The 22,882-nt window shown below is 48.3% G+C and overlaps 1 protein-coding gene across 1 annotated transcript in view; it reads left to right on the top strand.

Annotated features, from left to right (window-relative positions):
- The first annotated feature begins 4,465 nt into the window (after window positions 1-4,465).
- The window catches only part of MAP3K14 (mitogen-activated protein kinase kinase kinase 14), a 52,299-nt gene continuing 33,882 nt past the window's right edge, over window positions 4,466-22,882 (top strand). Inside the window, exon 1 of the mRNA XM_064369326.1 lies at window positions 4,466-4,547. The gene's annotated coding sequence lies outside the window, so the exon portion shown is untranslated. The remainder of the gene's footprint in view (window positions 4,548-22,882) is intronic.

Here is a 22,882-nt window from a genome sequence, read left to right on the forward strand (position 1 = left end):
TGGTGTAAACACTCCTAGCATGTCCAATTTCAAGCCACCAATATGAGATCACTGATCGCAGACTAGGAAGAGAGAATGGATCACACTTCTGCCTGCATCCATTTCCTCTCTGCCTCCCTGACCCCTCCACAGACCTCTGGGCTGACAGCAGCAATGGGGCAGGTCCGAGCTGGAAGGGCAGCAACAGCACTGTGGCTGCAACTTCAGGCAGTCCCGAAGGGGAAAAGAAAAACTGCTCTCCTCCAGGAACATCTCCCCCACCCACAGTCCCCAGTCATCTCTTATCTCAGCCTCACATCTGAATTCTCAAGTGTAACTTCAGAATCTCATAGTAATTTGGGGCCTGCGATCTAGAGACATTCAGATGACTCATCAGCCACTTTCTCGCTGGACATGGCTCAGCACCGTAAACCTTGCTGACTAAGGCAATAAAAACCAGAATATAACTTCCTTTCTTCCAAGGAAACAGAAGAGGAAAAACGATCCAAGGATAGTTTTCTCTCACTGATTTACTCACTCTTCATCACTCTCCTACAGAACTGTGGGGCAGTTGGCACGCTGTAAGCCTGAAGTCTCTCTGCAGAGCCCACCATGCAGGAGGGCGGGGGCTCTGGAGTCAGACCTGGTTTGAATCCTGGGTCTCCTGTTACAGCAAAGTGACACTGGGCAAGTTACATCCGTCTGAGCTTCAGTTTGCTCATCAGTGAAATGGGACAGTAATACTACCTGCTCTATGGGGTTAGACTGTAAGCGTTCTCAACTGGGGACAATTTTGCTTCCTTGGTGTGACATCTAGCAATGTTCAGAGACATTTATTGTCACATTGGGTCGGTGGGCAAGTGCTATGGGTATCTAGTAGACAGAGGCCAGGAAAGCTTTTAAACATCCTCCAATGATACGGTTTGGCTGTGGCCCCACCGAAATCTCATCTCGACGCCAGGTGCAGTGGCTCATGCCTGTAATCCCAGCACTTTGGGAGGTCAAGGCAGGTGGATCACTTGAGGTCAGAAGTTCAAGACCTGCCTGGCCTACATAGTGAAACCCTGTCTCCACTAAAAATATAAAAATTAGCTGGGCGTGGTGACACACACCTATAGGCCCAGCTGCTCAGGAGGCTGAGGCAAGAGAATCACTTGAACCCAGGAGGAGGAGGTTGCAGTGAGCTGAGATCATGCCACTGCACTCCAGCCTGAGTGACAGAGCGAGAGTCTGTCTCAAAAAAGAAGGAAAAAAAAAAATCTCATCTTGTAGCTCCCATAATTTTCCCATGTTGTGGGAGGGACCCCGTGGGAGATCACTGAATCACAGGGGCAGTTTCTCCCATACTATTCTGGTGGTAGTGCATAAGTGTCGTGAAATCTGATGTTTTTATGAGGGGTTTCCCCTTTCGCTTGGCTCTCATCATTCTCTCTTGTTGGCTGTCATGTAAGACATGCCTTTTGCCTTCTGCCATGGTTGTGAGGCTTCCCCAGCCACGTGGAGTTGTGACTCCATTAAACTTCTTTCCTTTATAAATTACCCAGTCTCAGGTATGTCTTTATCAGCAGCGTGAAAATGGACTAACACAAGACCCCTCCCCCAACAATGAATTATCCAACCCCAAATGTCTATAGTGCCAGGTTGAGAAACCCCAGCCTAGAGGGAACATTCAGTGGGATTATACACATGAAGTACTCTAAGTCTGTCTGCTTACTTTTTGTAAGCTCTCAGAAAACAAGCTGCGATTCTTTTGGAATAGCACAGTCTCACCCTTCTATTTCCAGACCTGAAATGGATGGGATGTGAAAACCCTTGAGTACTGAGAGCCTAGTTCACTACTCCAGGTGTGAGTCATCTTGCAAATGTCAATTCCTTGTATTTAAAGCAGAGCTGAGACTGCACAAGTAACTCTGGGCCAGAAGCTTTCCCAAGTTGTCTCGGGAAACAACCTTAGGCTGAGAGGGAATAATTTTGTCCCGAAGCTCTCCTTCCAGGAGGTTCAAGCATTTCAAGACTCAGAGACACCACACTGCTCACTCTGGGTGGGTGTATGGTTTCCACCTCACCCACTCACAGTGGGGCTTGGGAAGACCTCAGAAAAGTAGCTCAAACTCAGAGGCCTTGCTTATCCCAAATATCTTCCTTACCAGTGTGCAGTGGTTTGATCCTCCCCTGCAACCTGATGTGACATTCCTTCTCCAGAGTTGCAGTTTAGGGTCAACACAGTTCACTCTCTCCGATTAATACACATTAGTGTTCGTGGATGGATTTAGAGGCAGATCATCTTTATGGGGTAGGTGGGGGTGTGCAGGGGACCCAGGACCAGAGGTGTCAAGAGAATCTGGGCAAAGTACCGAGGCACTGGGTGTTTTAAAGGAATGTGAAAGAGAAAAGGCAAAGGCAAGTCAGGGAGCGTCTGCAGAATTTGGAGGTATGCCCACGTCTTTCCTGAGAAGTGCTGTGCCCAGAGGCAAACAGGTGGTGGGAGAGACAATAAGGGCATCCAAGATTGCTGATACCAACCTGTACCTCTGGCCAAGCTCCACCTCTCCTGAGTCACTGAAATGCAAAACCTTGGGGGTGGAAAGAGATTTGGGGGCCACCAGTCCAGCTTCTTTCTTGCCTGCCATCTCCCAGCTGGTCAGTGGCAGAGCCAGGGTGGGAACCAGAGACTGCTTGGCTCTGAAGCACGGGTTCTATGGGAACCGCAGCCTCAAATGCTCCACGGGCCAGACAGGTGACATAAGGTTAGATGGTTGGGTAAAAAACAGAGGGGCGGGAGCTGTAAGGAAACACAGGCTCTGCTCTAAGGCATTCAAATTCAAATTTTAAAAAATATTGGGCCAGCCAAACAAAGCATATTTCTGGCCTGGGTGAGTGGATGAGGCCCTCAGGTTGTGAGTTTTTGACCACTGCCTAATAAAATGGTCTTCCCTATCCCCCCAGCAGAGATGACTGGCACAGGTATCCAGAAAACAGCTTTCAGCTTTGGACTGTCTATAAAGTAGTCCCAAGCAGATGGTGGTCTTCGCGCACACACTTTCAGAGATGGGGTGTTCCTTTTCCAGACGGCCTTAGGTGGGGCCTGCCTATCACTGGACTACAGCCACTAACCACACCTGCCACGGACCCTTGATGGAAGTGGGATGCCCAGGATAGGAGCACATCTTTTATTTTGCAAGCAAAAAAATTTAAGTTTTGATTTATTTTAAAGACTGCCTCACTCTGTTACCCAGGCTGGAGTGCAGTGGCATGATCACGGCTCACTGTAGCCTCAAACTCTTGGGCTCAAGCAATCCTCCTGCTTTGGCCTCCCCTCTAGCTGGGGCTGCAGGTGCAAACGACCATGACCGGCTTATTCTTTCATTTTTTGCAAAGATGTGGTCTCCGCTATATTGCCCAGGCTGTTCTCCAACTCCTGGCCTCAAGCGATCCTCCTGCCTTAGCCCCCCAAAGCGCTGGGAGGAGTGAGCCACCACGCCCGGCCTGGAATTTATTACAAATAAAATACTAGCTCAGTGTGGAAACACTAGGTAATTCAGATGAGCAAAAGTTAGAAAAAATTTCCATACCTTCCCTACTCCCCACCCCCGACCCCCATTCAGAAAGAAGCACTGTTGACACCTCGATGCATATTCCGAACTCCAGGTCCTTTCTTTGCATACATTAAGCTCTCAGCCTCTTGCCGCCTTTATGGTCTGCAAACCCATCGAGCAGATGCTTTGCTCAGCGCTCGTACCACGCTGCTTCTCCGGCGGTGGAAGGGGTGTACCACGCACCCACACGCTCTCTTTGTACCTGGGTTACAACCCACAGGTATGGCCCATCTAGGCCCTTGGCTCCCCAAGCTTCTCGAGGGCAGACACTGTAACCTTCTTTACTCATTCCAGGAACTCTACAGCACCAGACACACAGTAAGAGTTCAATAAAAACGTCTCTACCCCTACCAGCTCCCGCCTCAGCCGCCACCGCCTGGCTGCAGAGAGGAAGCGGAACGCGCACGACCCGCGAGGGAGAGCGCCTCGCTGTCTCCAAGGTAACCGAAGTCAGAGGCTGGGAGTGCCCACGCATGCGCACACTTGCCCTTCCTTCCCGTAACCTCGAGAAGAACGCAGCCGGTAAGACTGCCAGAAGCCGAGGGCGCATGTGTGGTTCCACCAACACCCGAGGCGCCTCCGCCTTCTGTCAGTCCGCCCACCCAGCAGCCTCCCCTCTACAAACATCGTCCGGAAATAGTGCCCATTTCTGGAAACCAGACCTCGTTAACCAATCATTGCTAGGGAGTAGGAAGACGGGCTTACCAGGACGGGCCGTCTCATTGGCTGGCTTGGGGAAGTGGGCGGGGCCACGGGTCGCAGTGCGGCCAAAGAGAGGCGCGAAGTGAGACAAAGTTTCAGCCGTCGGGGAAGGCGTGGCCCCAGCGGCGACCTAGAAGGCGAGGGGGCGGAGCCCGGGGCCGGGGCGGGGTGATCGCGGGCCCGGAGCTCAGCGGTCGGCTGCCGGCGGCGGGAGATCGCGGGCGAGCGGAGCGCTACACTCGCTTGGTTGGGGAGATCGGCGCTCGGCCGGTAGGTGACGGGGCGGGACCCTGAGACCCGGAGCGGGCGCCCAGGGAGCGGCGGGGATGGATCACCCTTCAGCCCTGGGATGGGCTGCGGCCTGGCCCCTCGCCCCGGAGCAGTGGGGTAGGCTGCCGGGCTAGCGCAGCCCGACGTACCCCGTTCGACCCACTCGCCGCGGTCCGCAGGCGCGCCCTCGCACGCGCTGCCGGCGCCGCGCTCGCCCCGGGCCTCCAGGCCGCGCACTCCCGCCAGCCACACGTTGGTCCCGAGCGCGCGCAGAGGCGGCCTGCTTCCCCTTCACTAGCTCCCCGCGCCGCCGCCAGGGCCGTCTGCGCTGCCCGCCTGCTGTGCGCCCGTGTGCTCCCAGGATGGGGCTCGCCTGGCGCGGGGAGGACGTATCTGCTACTGGAGTGCGTCCTCTCATCTGCCCTGGCGTGAAACCCTCCTGGCCTTTCCTGGGAAGTTCTCAGGTCACACACCTCAAGGCAGGGAGCAGGAGCTGACTGAGCCTGTCCTCAGCAAGCAGCGGGGCAGTGCGGGGCGCCCGCAGCATCCTCCCTCCGCCCCCTAACCCCAGTCCTCTTCTGTAATTCTTCTGGGCTCTCCAACTCGGGACTTTATCTGTTGGTTCAGATATAATATTCCCATCTTGGAAGCCCATCGTGGCCCTGGCATCTTGCAGCCACCGGGCAACAAGCAGACAGGGGCCACTTGTACCGTTTCCCACCTGCCCAGGAGACTTCTTAGTGCTGGATAACTTCAGAAAAAATGAAAAAATGTTTCCTTCCTAGTTGAGGTTAAAAAGTTGCTTTCGGCCCTAAAGGGTGGACTGGAGGTATGAATGAAGGAGAGGATAACTGGTGAAAATGTACATACATCAGCAAAGTAAATGGCAAAATTACTTTTGATCACTGGAGACAATGAACACCAGTGACTTAATTAAGGACTTTAAAAGCACGTGAAATTAAATGATGAGAGTGAGGTCACGATATAAAATAGCAGTCTGGAGTTTATTCCAGGAAAAATGTTGAAAACCCCTTGACTAGAAACATGGTCGTTTTGAAAGATTAGAAAGAGGTAGTATGTTAACATTAGTGATGTATTTTCTACTTAGTGTCTTCATACCTGTAACAGCGAGGCGCTCATACCTGTAACCTCTGTTTTTTTTTCTTCAGATGGCTGTGTGGTAAGATAGATTGTAGTGTCCTGTTTTATAGGTGAGGCACCTGAGGCAGGTGTGAATGGAGGGGAGTGGTATATATCTTGCCTGATCCCCCATAGCTGGGACTAAGGATGAGTCTTTCCCAGGATCCTAGATCAGGACCACATTATAGAATTCAGATGCAGATAGGAGGGAGAAGTTTTTGGTGTGGTTTTTATACTCTTAAGGTGAGAGGACACTTCAAAAGTGGTTGCCTTGCTTTGGTTGTGTTTGGATTTACTCTTGGTGTTTTTTAAGTGATGTCAATCAGTTCCTTTGGAGCGATGCCAGACCTCTGAATTTTTGACACCTTTCAGACATCCTCATTTATTTTGAAGGGTGTGGAGAACTTCTCAGAAGATCTCAAAATAAAAGTAATTGTCTCTGACTCTAATTTTAGAGATAAGTATCCAGGTATATGTACCAGCACTTTGTGAAATCAGACAGCAAGACACTGCCAAGCTTTGGGTCGTCTTCTGAGTGTTTTCTGATGATGAGGAGTAGTTCTGAAGGGGAGTTTTTGCCACTGGTATTGTCTGTTAAGAGTTTGTGGGAGCGGCACCACAGAGACCCTGCCAAATCAGTCTCCCTCTATTAAACAAAAATGTCTGGTTGGGCTGTTTCGCCTCAACAGATGAAGGTTTGGTTCCTCATTTTGGTTCTCCTGTCGAACACTGACTCCTTTGTGATCTGCCTGGAATGTGTGTATATCATTCATTGCTGAGAAGATGGCTTGCGCTGATTGGTTGTCCAGCCCTAGGCAACTGTTGTGATTTTTTTTGTTGAGTGATAACAGTTCATCCCTGGCTAGGGTCTGGTGAGAGATCTGTGGAGATGTGAGAGTGAAAGCTTTATCCAGGGTTGTTTTCTTCGTTGCTGGCACCTTCTCAACAGTGTTGTATCACTTTGGCCTGTGAAGGCACTTTTAACTTCCTATTTTTTTTCCTGTCTCAATGGACAGCACATGGGCTTTCCTAACAAGCCTGCCTGCCTCGATGAAGAGCTGACAGATTCATATTGGTTGGTTTGACAGATGTCTCTCTGGGGGGAAAGTTCAGAAATCTTAAAAGCAAAATCAGTCCTCAATAAAAAGTCTATGTCAGCCCGATATGCATATAGGCAGCGTATTTCTACTGATGGCTTCCATCATCTCAAGGTTGTTGTTTTTTTCCTGGCAAAAGGTTAAAATGCAAGTAAAATTCTGCTTTCGTGATTAATAAGTCACTACCGCAGTTGTGTCTGATGCTTCCTGTTTGCCCCATTTTAGTATTTCAGTTAAACTGGAAACATCTGAGCATTATGGGCACTGTTGATGGCACCAGTGTGAAATTGGTGGGCAGGGGACAATTTGATGTCAGTGGATTTAGGGAGCTCTAAGGATGTCAGCCCCTCTGGTCTCCACACACCAGGATTCCCTAGTAAGGGAACAGAATGAAGCTGTGCATATGCAACAGCTGGGGTGAGCATTCAAAGTGATGCATGTGTGAAGGTTTTGCATTTACTGGGTGATGCTGGCTGAAATGCTAAAAGCAGTAGCCTAGAAGGGGAAGGTCAGACGTAGAGCAAATTGTAGCGGAACATTTCTGTTGAGCTGAGCAGGACATTGAAATATAAGATCCTTCGTTCTGGGCTTAGGACTGCCTGAATGACAATTCAGAAAAAGTCATTTTTCTTCAGTGGCCGGTGCGCTCTTTGTCTTCTACTTTAAACGAGCCTCTTCCCTTCTGCTTTTCTACATTTCTTAATCCCTCAGCTCCCTGATAGAAATCCCTTGAGATTATGTGGCATCAAGAATAATTCTGTGGCCAGTCTTTGTATTTTTACCCAATACTCATGTGAAGACAGGCAGGGACAAAATCAGAAAAGTGAAGCCTCATAAGGAGAAATACACAGAATTGCTCAAAATCTAAACCCTCTTTTCTTGACATCTAGATCACTGCTTTTATTACTAACTTGTTCATGAAACGATAAGGATTTTCTTCCCCAAACATGCCAATTTTGAATATAACAAAACCAGGGTAGCAGCTGTATTCATTTAGTGTACCAATCAATTATTAATTGATATTGATTGTTACTGAATAAAAGGCTAAAAGATGAATAGCCTGCTGCCTGGACAAGTATGCTTGTGCCCATTTTCCAGATGTAGAAACGAAGGCAGACAGCCCGTGATTTGTCCAGAGCAACAGCGCAAGTCCATGGTATCTCCGTGTCGCATGTGGTGGCTGAGGCTGTCAGGTCAGAGAGACCTGGGTCAGGTCAAGGTCTGCCACTGTCTGCCTGTGTGCCCGCAGGCAAATCACTTCACTTCTGTAATCATCAGGTGCCTCGTCTGTGAATGGGATCAGAAGTACTTCGTGGGGCTGTTTTGAGTAGAAAATGAGAGGATATATGTAAAGTGCTGACCCCAGTGCCCAGCACAGAACATAGCGGCTGTAACTGTTGTTGTTATTGGTGGTGGTGGTGGTAGTAGTAGTCGTAGTAATAGCAGTAGTAGTTGCCAATTACTGCATTGTGACTAAACCTGTTTTCTGTAAGATGATGTCAAGAAGGGTCAGACTGCCTGACAGCCCAGAGTCATTTTCTTGTGGGACAGTTCTTCAGTCTGAAAGTTTCAGCTGTCAGGTTCTCCCTGTCTTAGCACTATATACTGCCCTCGCCGTACTCCAGATGAGCCTACCAAGGGCCAGGCTCTGCCCAGTTGACAGTTTCAACTCTGAGCTGGAGACACAGCTGGGCCTGTCTAGGGGCTTCCTGCATCCCACATGTGATCAAGTAGGTTCCTGCATTAACCCTGGAGGTGAGGAAAGGGAAAATACTGTGTGGCATGTAGGTCAGCAAGGACTTGTTCTTTGGGGGATGAAGAGGGAGCATTTGGTTCTGTAGGGTAAAGTTCCCACTACCACATGGCATCCCCAGCTCACCACCCTTTCTCTCTCATAAAGATGTCTTTGTCAGCTTCTCTCCAGGACTATGTCTGGGGCCCAGAATCTGCAGTCAGAGACTTGCAGATTTCCCTTTAAATATCACAAGAAGCCAGGTGTGGTGGTGTACGTTTCTATAGTCCCAGCTACTTGAGAGGCTGAGGCGGGAGGATCACTTGAGCCCAGGAGGTCAAGAAGCTATGGGCAACATAGCGAGACCCCATCTCTCAAAAGAAAAACATTTTTTTTTAATCTCACAAGGGGAAAAAACAGTTTCATATTCTATTTTAAAGGCTTTTTTTTCCCTTTAAAACAAAATAAATATATAGGCTCTCACCAGGCTGCCGTTCCCTTTAAATAACATTTTGTTTTCTCTTGGGGAAGCTGACTTGATGGCCGAAGAGTCATTTCTAAAGTGAAGCTAGTTTTTAGAAAAAATAGATCACCGGATGTCAAGCCTCGTGTGGAGCTCGGTTCAGATGAAAATGAAACCAGCAGGCCTGGCCTGGCAGCTCTGCACTTGACTTCAGGCTGGAGGCGACAGGCAGAGTGTGCCTGGACCTTGCTCCATAACTGGTTGGCCCCACAGACTGCATTTGATAGATGCCTTAGTCATTTTCCAAGCAGCTTTGCTTAGGTGAGCAGAGCACTTTCCCTGGAAGGTGAGTCACCCATGCAGGGGTGTAGGTGACAGGCGATTTATTCCCCAGCACAGTTGCAGAGAAAGTCCTTGGTGAGGAGCCCTCTGCCAAAGATCACCCCCATCCCAGTCCCACGGCTATGGAGGGAGAGGGCAGGAGGCAAACAGGAGGCTTCTGGGGCCTGCAGACTGACAGCGGAGGGGGGATCGTGGATGGGGTACAGAGCTCAGATCAGCAGTGTCACTGACTCCTGAGTCCACCCACCTTGAGGGTAGAAAATGGCCTGCTTCCAGTGACAGTCAGCAAAGAAGCAGGACGGGAGCTTTGGCCCCGGGGAGCTGGGAAATCCCTTGGCAGAGAGCAGAGAGACACAAGCCCTATTTGGTGTGAAAGACCTTTTGGGAACGCTTTTCCACCTGCCTCCTTTTCAGCCACCTGAGTTGGAGGCTCTGCAGAGCTCCAGTGATTGGAAGGCTAGATTAAACCCTGGATTTCAAGAAGCTTCAGGAATTCCAAGCCTGCCACCACCTCAGTTGTCTACACTTCTAGGACCAGGATTTGGACCCAGAAAGAAGCAGCAAGGGAACACCTGAGCCATCCCCCCGCCACCCGCCCCAGTTTGTGGTTACTGCGGCTTCTCCTGGCCCTCTTTTCACTAAAGCCACTATCAGGTGCCCATTAAAGCAGAGATTTCCTTCAGACACTGTTCTGGACTAGTGCAGTTGGTGTTGAACTTGACCACTTATGATTGGGAACACCTACAATGTTCAGGACCACCTTCAAGGAGGGCTTGACTTGAATGAAGCTGCAGCAGAGAAATGGTTATTCTCTTGCAAATGATCTTGTTCCCTGTCGTAGGCAGACTCCCCCCGCCACTCCCCCAGCTCCTGTACCCATACCCCATCACTCTGGACCAACCAGCAGTCGCTTCCTGCTGGCACAGCTAAGTAACTTTAACCCCACTGTCCAGAGAGAGCTATTAGGATTACAGCCTGGACATGATTGTTCCCATTTTTTGCAATAAGAAAATGCAGAAGAGAAAATGGTGGCCCAAGAAAGGCAAGTGGGTTGCCCAAGCCCACTCAGCTAGTTAATGGCAGAGCCTGGACTGTAAAACCCAGACTCTTTTCATTGTGCTCTGCTGCCAGGGGATGAAGGAACTAGTCCTGTAGCAGGACTTTTTCTTTTAGTAGCTCCTCCCTTTATTCCCTACCCCAGCCCTATCACTCTCAGCCTTTCTGCAAGCTCTGCCAGGCCTGGGAAGGGTGGAGCCACAGCAGCTGCTGCCCTGGGTCTAAGAAAAAGTAAACAGAAAGCTATTTGTTTACGCTGTCTTATACCACAAGGTTCATGTAATCAGAAGGAGGTCAAGGTTGATAAGAAAATACAATTCTGGGCAGGGTTACCAGGAAGTCTCAAAGGTTGCCCACACCTTTAGGGCACTTTCCTACCAAGCCAAGCAGTATCTCACCTAGCATGGTAGAGTGGGTATTCAGTAACTTTCAATGATTGATTACAGGGTTCCAAACCCACAGTGCACGAAACTCTTCTGCACCTTTCTTCTGTGCAGGAGGGGCATGCAGGTGGCCAGAAAGTCCAAAGTAACTACTCTGGGTGTTATCCTAGCCCGTCTGCCTGGCTCTCTTCTCAGTGAGAGGCTCTTCCCTGTGGGCGAAGCGTGATGTCATATCTGGATGGTGGCACCTGTAAGTGCAGAGAATTATTGTAGCCGAAATCCACCACCCACCTTCTACCGACATTGATGTTTACTTTTACTGGGCCAGAATTAAAAGGTAGGTGTTTCTGGTCGATACTAGTGATAGCCAGGAGGCTTGGGAGAAAAAGGAGGCTTAGCCAGCCTCCAATGAGGATGTGGTTGCCAATTAAGATTACAAATGGAGTCCTTCAGCCAAGGGAGTTAATTGGACAAACCAGGCTCCTTGAGTCCTGCCCATCAGTCTCCACTGGCAGATACTGTGCCTGGAGAGGCAGGAATAGCTTTGTAAAGGTCAATGTGAAGGGTAGAGTCCTGCACCACCCCCCTCTAGCTTGTATTAGATACATGCAAATATATGCAAATCTGAGCCCACTTGGGTGTTGTCCTGTTCAGAAGGGTTATCGTCTCAAGCCATTAGAAGTAATTGGATCTCTAGGTCAGCATTTGGGAAAAAGGATGGCAGGAGCGGCTCTGCAGTCAGTTTGCAGGGCACCTATTTATGGGAGTGCAGTTAGAATATAGCCACCAAGCTGTGACTCCCTCCCCTCTAGCCTGCCAGGTGATTGGACAGTGTGGACACATGTGTTCCTGTCCAGCCAGGCTTCAGAGCCTGTGGCACTCATTTATTCCTCAGAAGTGTGTCTGTCCTTTCACTCAGGAACACTTACCAAGTGTGTCAAATGGGCTAGCTTCTGCTAGGTGCTAGAAAACCAAACACAATTGAGGCACCACCCTGGAGGACCTCACCACGGCACGGGGAAGCTGGGCATGGAAGCAGACACCTCACGGCCCTGCTGCTGGGCAGGAGCCATGACTGTAGGAGCTGGAGGGAGCGAGGAGGCCACCATGCACAGCCCAGTGGCCCTCCTTGTCCAGCCTGAGCCAGTGCTAACACAGGTGTAAGCATCTCGGATTCTGCAGGTGCCTGGGTGGAACCCCCTTGCCATTTCTCTCATCCTGGGGTCCTGTACCACTTGTCAGCTTGGAGTGGGAGCTTGGTAACAATTGGGAAACTTCAGCACTCTGGGGGAAAGAAGTACATTTTCAGAATCCGAGGGACAGTCAGGAGAAATGTGCTCATATGTCACTTGGGCACAGTGGCTCATGCCTGTAATCCCAGTGACTTGGGAGGCTAAGGCAGGAGGATTGCTTTTTAGCCCAAGAGTTAGAGACCAGCCTGGACAACATAGTGAGACCCACCTCCAAAAAAAATTTTTTTTTTGAGACGGAGTTTCGCTCTTGTTACCTAGGCTGGAATGCAATGGCGCGATCTCGGCTCACTGCAACCTCCGCCTCCTGGGTTCAGGCAATTCTCCTGCCTCAGCCTCCTGAGTAGCTGGGATTACAGGCATGCGCCACCATGCCCAGCTAATTTTTTTTATTTTTAGTAGAGACGGGGTTTCACCATGTTGACCAGGATGGTCTCAATCTCTTGACCTCGTGATCCACCCGCCTCGGCCTCCCAAAGTGCTAGGATTACAGGTGTGAGCCACTGTGCCCGGCCTCCAAAAAATTTTTTAAAAACTAGCTGGGTATGGCCAGGTGCAGTGGCTCACATCTATAATCCCATCACTTTGGGAGGCCAAGACAGGCAGATCACTTGAGGCCAGGAGGTCAAAACCAGCCTGGCCAACATGGTGAAACGCTGTCTCTACTAAAAATACAAAAATTAGCCAGGCATGGTGGTGGGCGTCTGTAATCCCAGCTACTTGGGAGACTGAGGCATGAGAATCACTTGAACCTGGGAGGCAGAGGTTACAGTGAACCATGATTGCACCACTGCACTCCAGCCTGGGTGACAGAGAGAGACTTTGTCTCAAAAGAAAAATTAGCTGGGCATGGTGGTGCATACTTGTAATCCTAGCTACTTCAGAGGCTGAGGTGGGAGAATCACTTGAGCTCAGGAGTTGGAGGCTGTAGTGAGCTGTGGGCGACCACTGCATTCCAGCCTGGGTGACAGAGCAAGACCTCTTCTCAAAACAGAAAATATGGTTTAAAGTAGAATCAAACAGTGTGTAGCCAGCTAATAGACATGACTGGCCACCTCCCAACCTTCCAGGCAGGAATTGAGAGGGCAGTGACCACACTGGCACGTCCCATGGGCTTGGTACCACTAGAGAGTTGTGGGCAGGTAGATCAAGGCAGTGCTTCTAGGTAACTGGGTTCAGCATTCCAAGAAGGCCTTTCAAGGGTTTCAACAGCAAAAGCTCTTGGTCATCCTCATATTCCTGCTGGCCAGCACAGTTCCTGAAACACGGTAGCCACTGGTTAAGTATTTGCTGTTGAGTGAAAGTACAAGACTTGAATCCAAACTCCTCCTGCTAGGCCCCCTGCTGGCCTGGGGGAGGACAAGACAGCCACAGGCTGTTTCATGGTTTACCCTCTTTTACCAAGGAATCATGTGAGATCCTCTGAGAATATTGCTCCTCATGCCCCATGTCCCCAGCCCTTTTCTCCCTTCCCGGGGAGGACAAGAATATGACCCCTTGTTACAAAGGGACCCCTCTTATGTCCTCAAGTGGCTTACTCGGGCCAGCTTGTCAAGGAGCATGTGGGGCAGCATCTGAAACGAGGCCAAGGTCAAGGTTCCCCTGCCGCAGGGTGGAGCTGGACCTGTGCCTCCTTCCATGCGCTGGAAGCCTTCCGTGGAAAGCCAAGCTCTTTGGGTTTCTTGTTTATTCTGAAGTTCCTCAAACTAGTTCCTCAATTTCAGAACCAGTCACCAGTGACTACAATGAACTTGAATTCTCCTATACAGGGAGCCTGAGCCTGTCTTCATCTCTGAACACAGGTAGACGCTGCTTGAAGCCACTCCCATCTCTGAAAACCAGATTTCTAAACCCAGAAAAGAGCGGTGGGTGGTTGTATTTCAGCAAGATTGACCGTAGCCTAGGGAACTTCTTGCCCAGAATCTACCCTGAAAGGTTAAATAAGGAGAGTTGTTTTTCACAACCAAAATGCTACTTCTAACGATGATCTCAAAGCTTGGCAAGATCACAAAGTACGTTTTGACTCATCAAAGAAACTGGCTGTGTTTCACATGATTTTAGTGTCAAGGGCAATTTATGGCCTTGTAATCTTCGGAAATTGGTCATTGTTAAGTGGTCTACATGGCAGGCCCCACTTAATCAGAATATTCAGTTACACAAAATACCCTAACTTGCAGATTTCAATGACACTTGAAAAAAAATTTTTTTTTTTCTTGAGATGGAGTCTTGCTGTGTCGCCAGGCTTAAGTACAGTGGCATGATCTCAGCTCACTGTAACCTCTGCCTCCCAGGTTCAAGTGACTGCCCTTCTCAGCCTCCTGAGTAGCTGGGACTACAGGCATGCGCCACCATGCCCAGCTAATTTTTGTATTTTTAGTAGAGATGGGGTTTCTCCACGTTGACCAGGATAGTCTCAATCTTTTGACCTTGTGATCTGCCCACCTCGGCCTCCCAAAGTGCTGGGATTACAGGTGTGAGCCACCACGCCTGGCCGACACTTGAAAATTTTTTAATTTTTCTTTTTTTTCTTTTTCTTCTTTTTAGTTTTTGAGATAGAGTCTCACTCTGATGGCCAGGCTGGTGTGCAGTGGTGCGATCTTGGCTCACTGCATCCTCTGCCTCCCAAGTTCAAGTGATTCTCATGCCTCAGCCTGAGTAACTGGGATTACAGGTGCCCACCACCACGCCTGGCTAATTTTTGTATTTTTAGTGGAGATGGCATTTTGCCATGTTGCCCAGGCTGATCTCAATCTCCCAACCTCAGGTAATCCACCTGCCTCGGCCTCCCAAAGTGCTGGGATTACAGGCGTGAGCCACCCTTCCCAGCCTGAAAATTTTTTTATACAACATACATTAAACATTCCTTGCTGCTTATTGTATAAAATTAAGTGCACACGTGGCAAGTTTTTATCTCACTACTACTTTGCCCCACTTGTTGTCCTGCATTCCAATTCCATGTTGGGCCTCTGTGGACCCACGATGCTCCCTGTGGCATCTTTTCTATTTGCTGTTGGCTCTCTCTGTGCAAAGGCTTTGAAGGTTGAATTGAAAATACCATTGTAATACTTCTCTTTTAAAGCTTATAAAATGCCCTATATCATGGGCCTGGGGACAAAGTACTGATAAAATCTATGAAGATAGCAAATGATGCTCAAGTCTTTGTTATAAAAAGAATGGTAAGTAGGCTCAAGAAGCCTGGGGCCAGACTTTGTAAAATGAATGGCAAATTTGCATTTGTTGTAGAGTTTCTCCTTGGGATGGGCTCGGCTTTGCCAGGCCTGGATAGGCTGAGAACACAGGCCCACCGCAAGTCCCCTTGTGTCTTTTTCTTCCCTGTTGTCATTTTAAAGTTGCTTTTTCTGGAACACAGGCTGGCTGTAGTTCATTCCTCCTAATGAAGGTGCTTCCTCCCAGGCCAGTCCCTGGGTTTCTCACTAACAAACCTTTGACTTGTGACAGCTTCTGCATCTGGGTCCCAATTTTTAAAGCTTAGATCTTTTGGAAGTAGATAGAGTGTCATGGTTAAGAGTATGAGCTTTGACATAAAAGTCCCTTGTGCAAATCCTGCTGCTACCACTTCCCTGCTACATGGCCTTGGGCAAATTACTTGGCCTACTGAGGCCCAGTTTCTTCTTCCTTGTAGAGGGATAACATTAGTGCCTTGTGCACAGAGTTGTGAGGATTCGAGAAAAAAATGCATGCATTACCTAATACATAGCAAATAATAATAGCTGCCATTATTCATTTGTATGATTATTAGCAACCAGCATGTAATTATGTGTATACAAATAGCAGATTGTTGTAACACCCAAAGATGACCACAGGACAACTAATTTCAGCTTTAGCTGCCAAGGAATTGTGGGTTCCAGTTCTTCATGGAGAGCTGAGGCACTGCCAGTGGAGACAAAAGCCAAATGGGGTGTGCAGAATGCTCTTCAAAGAACATCTTCCGCCGGGCGTGTGGTTCATGCCTGTAATCCCAGGACTTTGGGAGGCCGAGGTGGGTGGATCACGAGGTCCGGAGTTCGACACCAGCCTGACCAATATGGTGAAACCCCTTTTCTACTAAAAATACAAAAATTAGCTGGGTGTGGTGGCGCATGCCTGTAATCCCAGTTACTCAGAAGGCTGAGGCAGGAGAATCGCTTGAACCCAGGAGGTGGAGATTGCAGTGAGCTGAGATTGTGCCACTGCACTCCAGCCTGATGACAGAGCAAGACTCTATCTCAAAAAACAAAACAAAGCAAAAACAACATCTTCATGGGTTCTTGCCGACCTCTCTGTCCCTCTGCTATCAGGATTCTCCTCTTTCTCCTTTGACCGCATCTGTTCCAGACTTTCTATCTGATGTCAGGACTGCTAGCTAGAAGCTGTGGGAGGTGGGTTTCAGCTCCTCATAGCAGCAACTTTCAAGCAACTTATACTTGTAGACTGTGGCTCACATCTATAATCCCAGCACTTTGGGAGTCTGAGGTGGGCAGATCACTTGAGACAAAGAGTTCGAGACCAGCCTGGCCAAGATGGCAAAACCCATCTCTACAAAAGAATAAATAAAATTGGGCCGGGCGCGGTGGCTCACGCTTGTAATCCCAGCACTTTGGGAGGCCAAGGCGGGTGGATCACGAGGTCAAGAGATCGAGACCATCCTGGTCAACATGGTGAAACCCCGTCTCTACTAAAAATACAAAAAATTAGCTGGGTATAGTGGCGCGTGCCTGTAGTCCCAGCTACTCAGGAGGCTGAGGCAGGAGAATTGCCTGAACCCAGGAGGTGGAGGTTGCAGTGAGCCGAGATCGCGCCATTGCACTCTAGCCTGGGTAACGAGTGAAACTCCGTCTCCAAAAAAAAAAAAGAATAAATAAAATTAGCCAGGCATGGTGGTACATGTCTGTAATCCCAGCTACTTGAGTGACTGAGGCATGAGAATAGCTTGAACCCGGGAGGTGAAGGTTGCAGTGAGCCGAGATCGTGCCACTGCACTCCAGCCTGGGTGACAGTGAGACTCTATCTCACAAGAAAAGAAACAGAAAACAGAAAAACTTTACACTTCGGTCATGCGAAGGTCTGACTACTCATCTTGTAGCAGCTTCCGTCTCACTGGAGGTTCCGCTGCTGTTTACAGAATGCCCACTGCCTGCCAGTTACTGTGCTGTGTAATTTAAACATCATTCCTTGCATTGAGTCAACCTGTAAAATTCTGTCATGTAGGTTTAAGGATCCCTATATTACAGATGAGACTCCTGAGTCTCAAATAAGTGACCTGCCCATGGTCACACACCAGAGTATTGAGAAACTTAAGATTCAAACTCAGATCTTCTGATTCCAAGGCCATCCTGTCATGTAGCTGAATGGCCATTCCTCAGGATTAGTACGTAATATGTTGGAATAAATGGGCTTTTCTGGTCCTAAGGTCATTTTGATTCCTTTATGATTTATCTATCCATCTACCCATTTTCTCCTCATCTAGACTATAAGCATGTTGAAGGCAAGGATAGCATCTTCACAGCGAATAACTACTATAATGTTTGGAAACCACCCATGCTTAACCTCCGACGCTGCCCGCTTCTCTGACACATAGAAGCAGGAGAAAAGAGAGAACCCACTAACAAAAGATCACCCAGAAATTCTAATTCCAGGAGTTTACCACCGAGGATTCCTTCTACAAGTACACATAAATGTGAATAAGAGTAGGGCTTTTTGCATTATTACTTATAAGTGAAAAATTTGAAACAAAGTTTATTCATAGAAGAACAGGTGGGAAAATGATGGTGCATCTGTACCATGCAATCTTATGGAGCCTTAAAAAGAATGAAATAGAGACCGGCCATGGTGGCTCATGCCTGTAATCCCAGCACTTTGGGAGGCCAAGGTGGGTGGGTTGTTTGAGGTCAGGAGTTCAAGACCAGCCTGACCAACATGGTGAAACCCCATCTCTACTGAATATATAAAAATTAACCAGGCATAGTGGCAGGCACCTGTTATCCCAGCTGCTCAGAAGGCTGAGGCAAGAGAATCACTTGAACTTGGGAGATGGAAGTTGCAGTGAGCCGAAAACAGGCCACTGCACTCCAGCCTGGGCAACAGAGCGAGATTCTGTCTCAAAAAAAAAAAAATAATAAGAGAATGAAATAGATCTCCATGTGCTGAGATGAAATAGTATTCATAATATCTTGTTAAGTAAAAGATGCAAATTGTATGATATTACATCTGTATAAATCCCATATTTCTTTTAAAAATAGTCCCAAACTATATGTTTGTATATGTATAGTAGTTAGAGCTAGAAGGATTTACGTGAAACTTAAGTGTTTTTTATGTTGCAAGGAGGAAATGGTGCTGGGATTTTTTTTTCTATATACAATTTTGTTTACATTTTTATAATGAACAAGTATTATTTCGGTATTTGGAAAAAAGAAAAATCGGGACGGAGTTTCACTCTGTCACCCAGGCTGGGGTACAGTGGTGCAGTCTCGGCTCACTGCAACCTCTGCTTCCTGGGCTCAAGCGATTCTCCTGCCTCAGCCTCCCAAGTAGCTGGGATTACTGGTGCCCACCACCATACCCAGCTAATTTTTGTATTTTTAGTAGAGACGGGATTTCCCCATGTTGGCCAGGTTGGTCTTGAACTCCTGACCTCAAGTGATCCACACGCCTCGGCCTCCCAAAGTGATGAGACTACAGGTGTGAGCCACCACACCTGGCCTGAAATAAAAATTGTAAGCAAGGTTAAAGATCATATATAAGAAAGATAGGAGAGGCTATTTAGGACAACTGGCCTCCCTTGGGTTTCCCAGACTGGAACTAACCCTGTGCTCCCATCCCTTTGTGCAAGCAGTTGAGGAAGGGCTGGGTTTTTTCTCTCTGGTCCACTTCTGCTGTTTTTCACTCTTTATGGGGCCACTCGTGCCCAGGGGCATCCAGTACATCCAGCACTAGTGAGGGCCTGTAACCACACATGCATTTGCCATTGGATAAATCAAAGCAGGAAGCAATGCCCATCTTCTGAGCACCTTCCTATGTCTTGAGTCACAACTGATAAAACTCTCAGTCCCCAGTGGAGAAGAAGGGAGGAATGAAATGAAAACCAAAACCAGGAAGGGCAAGCTTGCCCATCTTGAGCCTTCCGTTTTAGCAGCCCAGCTGCCAGAACTCAGGGACCAGAACAGAAGAGCCACAGACGTTCTGTGAAGCTTCCTGCCTGCACATGGGTGTGTGCTTGTGTGTGTGTGCATATGCATGTGCAGGGTTAGAGAAAGCAGCTCATTACGTATTTATAAAGCCCCAGTATCAAGTGTGGACCCAATGCCTCCTAAATTCTCATCCCATGCATGCCAAGAGATTCTTCTTTAGTTACAGTTGTTTTCATGATAAAAAGTAATACTTGGCCCAGTGCGATGGCTCACGCCTATAATCGCAGCACTTTGGGAGGCTGAGGCAGGTGGATCACCTGAGGTCAGGAGTTCGAGACCAGCCTGGCCAACATGGTGAAACCCTGTCTCTACTAAAAATACAAAAATTAGGTGGGCATGGTGGCAGATGCCTGTAATCCCAGCTGCTCAGGAGGCTGAGGCAGGAGAATCTCTTGAACCCAAGAGACAGAGGTTGCAGTGAGCTGAGATTGCGCCATTGCACTGGGTAACAAAGTGAGACTCCATCTCATAAAAAGAAAAACAATAGTAAAAATAAATAAAAGTAATACCTACAGAGTAAATCAGTGGAGGGAGATACAAGAAACTGTTAACGGGGATCTCCCTAGAGGAATGGGGGAAGGGAGGGAAGGACTCATGCTTTTCACAACACCGTTCTGTATTTTTTTTAAAACCACTTAGAAACATTACCTGTTAAAAATGAGAACCAAGGCCGGGCGCAGTGGCTCATTCCTGTAATCCCAGCACTTTGGGAGGCTGAAGTGGGTGAATCTCGTGAGCTCAGGAGTTCAAGACCAGCCTAGGAACCATGGCAAAACCTGTCTCTACCAAAAGTACAAAAAAGTAGCCAAGCGTGCTGGCACGCACCTGTCCCAGCTACTCGGGAGACTGAAATGGGAGGATCACTAAAGCCTGGGAGGCGGAGGTTACAGTGAGCTGAGATCGTGTCACTGCACTCCAACCAGGGTGATGGAGTGAGACTGCATCTCAAAAAGAAAAAAATGAGAACTGAGAAAATGAATACATGCTCACTGAAAAAGTGGAAAAATTAGAACAGTATAAAAATAAATATTAAACCATTCATAAGGCCACCACCAAAAAAGAACCATTGCTATATGACTGTGCTAGGTGTCTCCATTTTTATAAATGTCATTGTAATATACAGACACGTGTATATAGGGTCATACTTTAGATATACTTCTGTATCTTCTTTCTACTGATATAATATCCCATTTTTCCATATTGTTAAAATGATTTATAAACATTTGTAATGATGTTCCATGATTTATTTAATAATTATTCTTCCCTTGTAATTATACTTTTTGTTGTTCCAGTTTTTTACTGTTATAGAAATACTGTGAACTTTTTTTGAGACAGGATCTCACTCTGTTGTCCATGCTGGAGTGCAGTGGAGTGATCATGGCTCACTGCAGCCTCAAACTCCTAGACTAAAGGGATCCTCCCACCTCAGCCTCCTAAGTAGCTAGGACTACAGGCACATGCAACTGTGCTCAGCTAATTTTTGTATTTTTTTGTAAAGATGGGATCTCACTATATTGCCCAGGCTGGTCTCAAACTCCTGGGCTGAAGCCATCCTCCTGCCTTAGCCTCCCAAAGTGCTGGTATTACAGGCATGAGCCACCACGCTCAGCCCTGAACATCTTTGATTATGCTCTTTTCTGTTTTTTTTTTTATTTGTTCCCTACCGAGATTGCAATTCTGTGAGTTGTGCACCCAAAAAGTGGGTGTCTTTACTTGATAGGATGCTTTATTGTGCCCGGAGTTCCTTCATCTACATTATTTCCTTGAATGAGTAAAAGGGAGTGGGGGCGTGATTAAGGAGCAGGAGGAAGGTAAGGAGAGTGGAGACCAGGTGCTGTGGGCAGGCAGAAAAGGAGGCGGTTATGCAGCAGAGCTGATGGGAGGGGCTTCCTGGGTGGAGGCTGAGCCTTGCGTCTGAAAGACAAGCAGGATGTATGGGGTGGCCCACACAACAGCATGGCACACGTCGGGCCCAGAGACTTGAGTAGCCAAGGGGTTGTGGAACAATCCGATTGGCCAAAGCCAAACTCTGTGTTTGGGAAAACAGTGGCCAGAAAGATTATGGACAACAGAGTTGGGACTGAGCCCATAAGCAGTGCAGAGCCAGCAGATATCTTTGAGCTTGAGGTTGTCTTAAGCACACAATGTTTCAGGATTCGCTCAGCACTCCAGGATGGGAGGGCAGAGAGAAGCTGGAAGTGGATAAGACCAATGCCAATAGAATAGTTGTGAGAGAATTGCCCTCACATCCAAAGGGGACTTGTAGACAGTAGTTTCTGTACGGCTAGGGCTGGCCAGCCATCCTCAGGCATTTGTTGGGAATGGAGGACAGTCGGAAACTTCACCCCATAAATTGTACTTACCCTGCAGTTTGACCTGTGGAATTGGCAGCAAGACTGAGTTTTGTTGTTGTTGTTGTTGTTGTTGTTTGAGATGGCATCTCGCTCTGTTGCCCAGGCTAGAATGCAGTGGCGTGATCTCGGCTTACAGCAACCTCCACCTCCAGGTTCAAGCGATTCTCTCACCTCAGCTTCCCAAGTATCTGGGATTACAGATGCACACCACTATACGTGTATTTTTAGTAGAGACGGGGTTTCACCATGTTGGCCAGGCTGGTCTCGAACTCCCAACCTCAAGTGCTCCGCCTGCCTCAGCCTCCCAAAGTGCTGGGATTACAGGTGTGAGCCACCACGCCTGGCCAAGACTGAGTTTTGGAGGGCATATCAGATTTGTTTCTTTTTAATAATTGATCTGTAAGATTTTAATTATTAATGTACCTTCACATTTCATATCCTCCTTAATGGGAAATGCTTATGCAGAAATTGCTCTCTTGGGAAGCAGGCTTCAAGCTGGCCACTGAGTCCAGTTTTGCGGTTCCTCCGGCTACATTTCACTCACAATGCCTGAAAGCAGGCCCCAGTAAGGCCCCTTCCTCCTTCCTCAGACATCTGTTTCTATGTCCCAGTGATCACGTGGCCACCCTCCCTCAAGCCTTTCAGAAGACTGTCACTTGTCAGATTGTTGGTTCAGGCCGGCGGGGGGGACGGGGGGGGGCTCTGTACCAATGGCAAGATTTTCTTTTCTTTTTTATTTTTCTTTTCTCTTTATAAAGATGCAGTCTTGTTATATTATACAAGCTGATCTCAAATTCCCAGGCTCAAGTGATCCTCTTGCCTCAGCCTCCCAAAATGCTGGGATTACAGGGATGAGCCACTGTGCCTGTGGGTTCTGTCATCTGGAACTTAACCCCCAAGAGTCTGTGAGGAATGTGGAATTATACCCCCCTCACTCATATGAGAATTTAAACCCTGGGGGTATATGAGGGCCAAGTGTGTGTCCATGGTCTGATACCTGAACTTCATCTGCAGCCTCCTTTCCTGGGAGTGCCTGACTTACACTTACAGTGACAACTTCAAGCTGCTAGTGATTCCTGCATAGACTCACCTCTGTGCCTTACCTTTTGCCATCCCCTCTCCCAGAACACCCTCTCCTTTTTCTTGGGCAGGTCTTGCTCACTGCTTGAGACTCAGCCCAGGCATCACCTCCTGGGCTGGACTAGGTGTCCCTCTGTGTTCCCGTCCCATCTGCTGTGTGTCTGTGTCTCTCCCTGCATCCCTGTATTGTACTCAACTCTTCTAACTTCTTATCTCTTTCCCCCAGTAGACTGTAAGATCCTCAAGGGACA

Source organism: Aotus nancymaae, unplaced genomic scaffold (genome assembly GCF_030222135.1).
Source record: "Aotus nancymaae isolate 86718 unplaced genomic scaffold, 86718_ANA_hifiasm-v0.15.2.pri h1tg000089l, whole genome shotgun sequence".
Classification (NCBI taxonomy): domain Eukaryota; kingdom Metazoa; phylum Chordata; class Mammalia; order Primates; family Aotidae; genus Aotus; species Aotus nancymaae.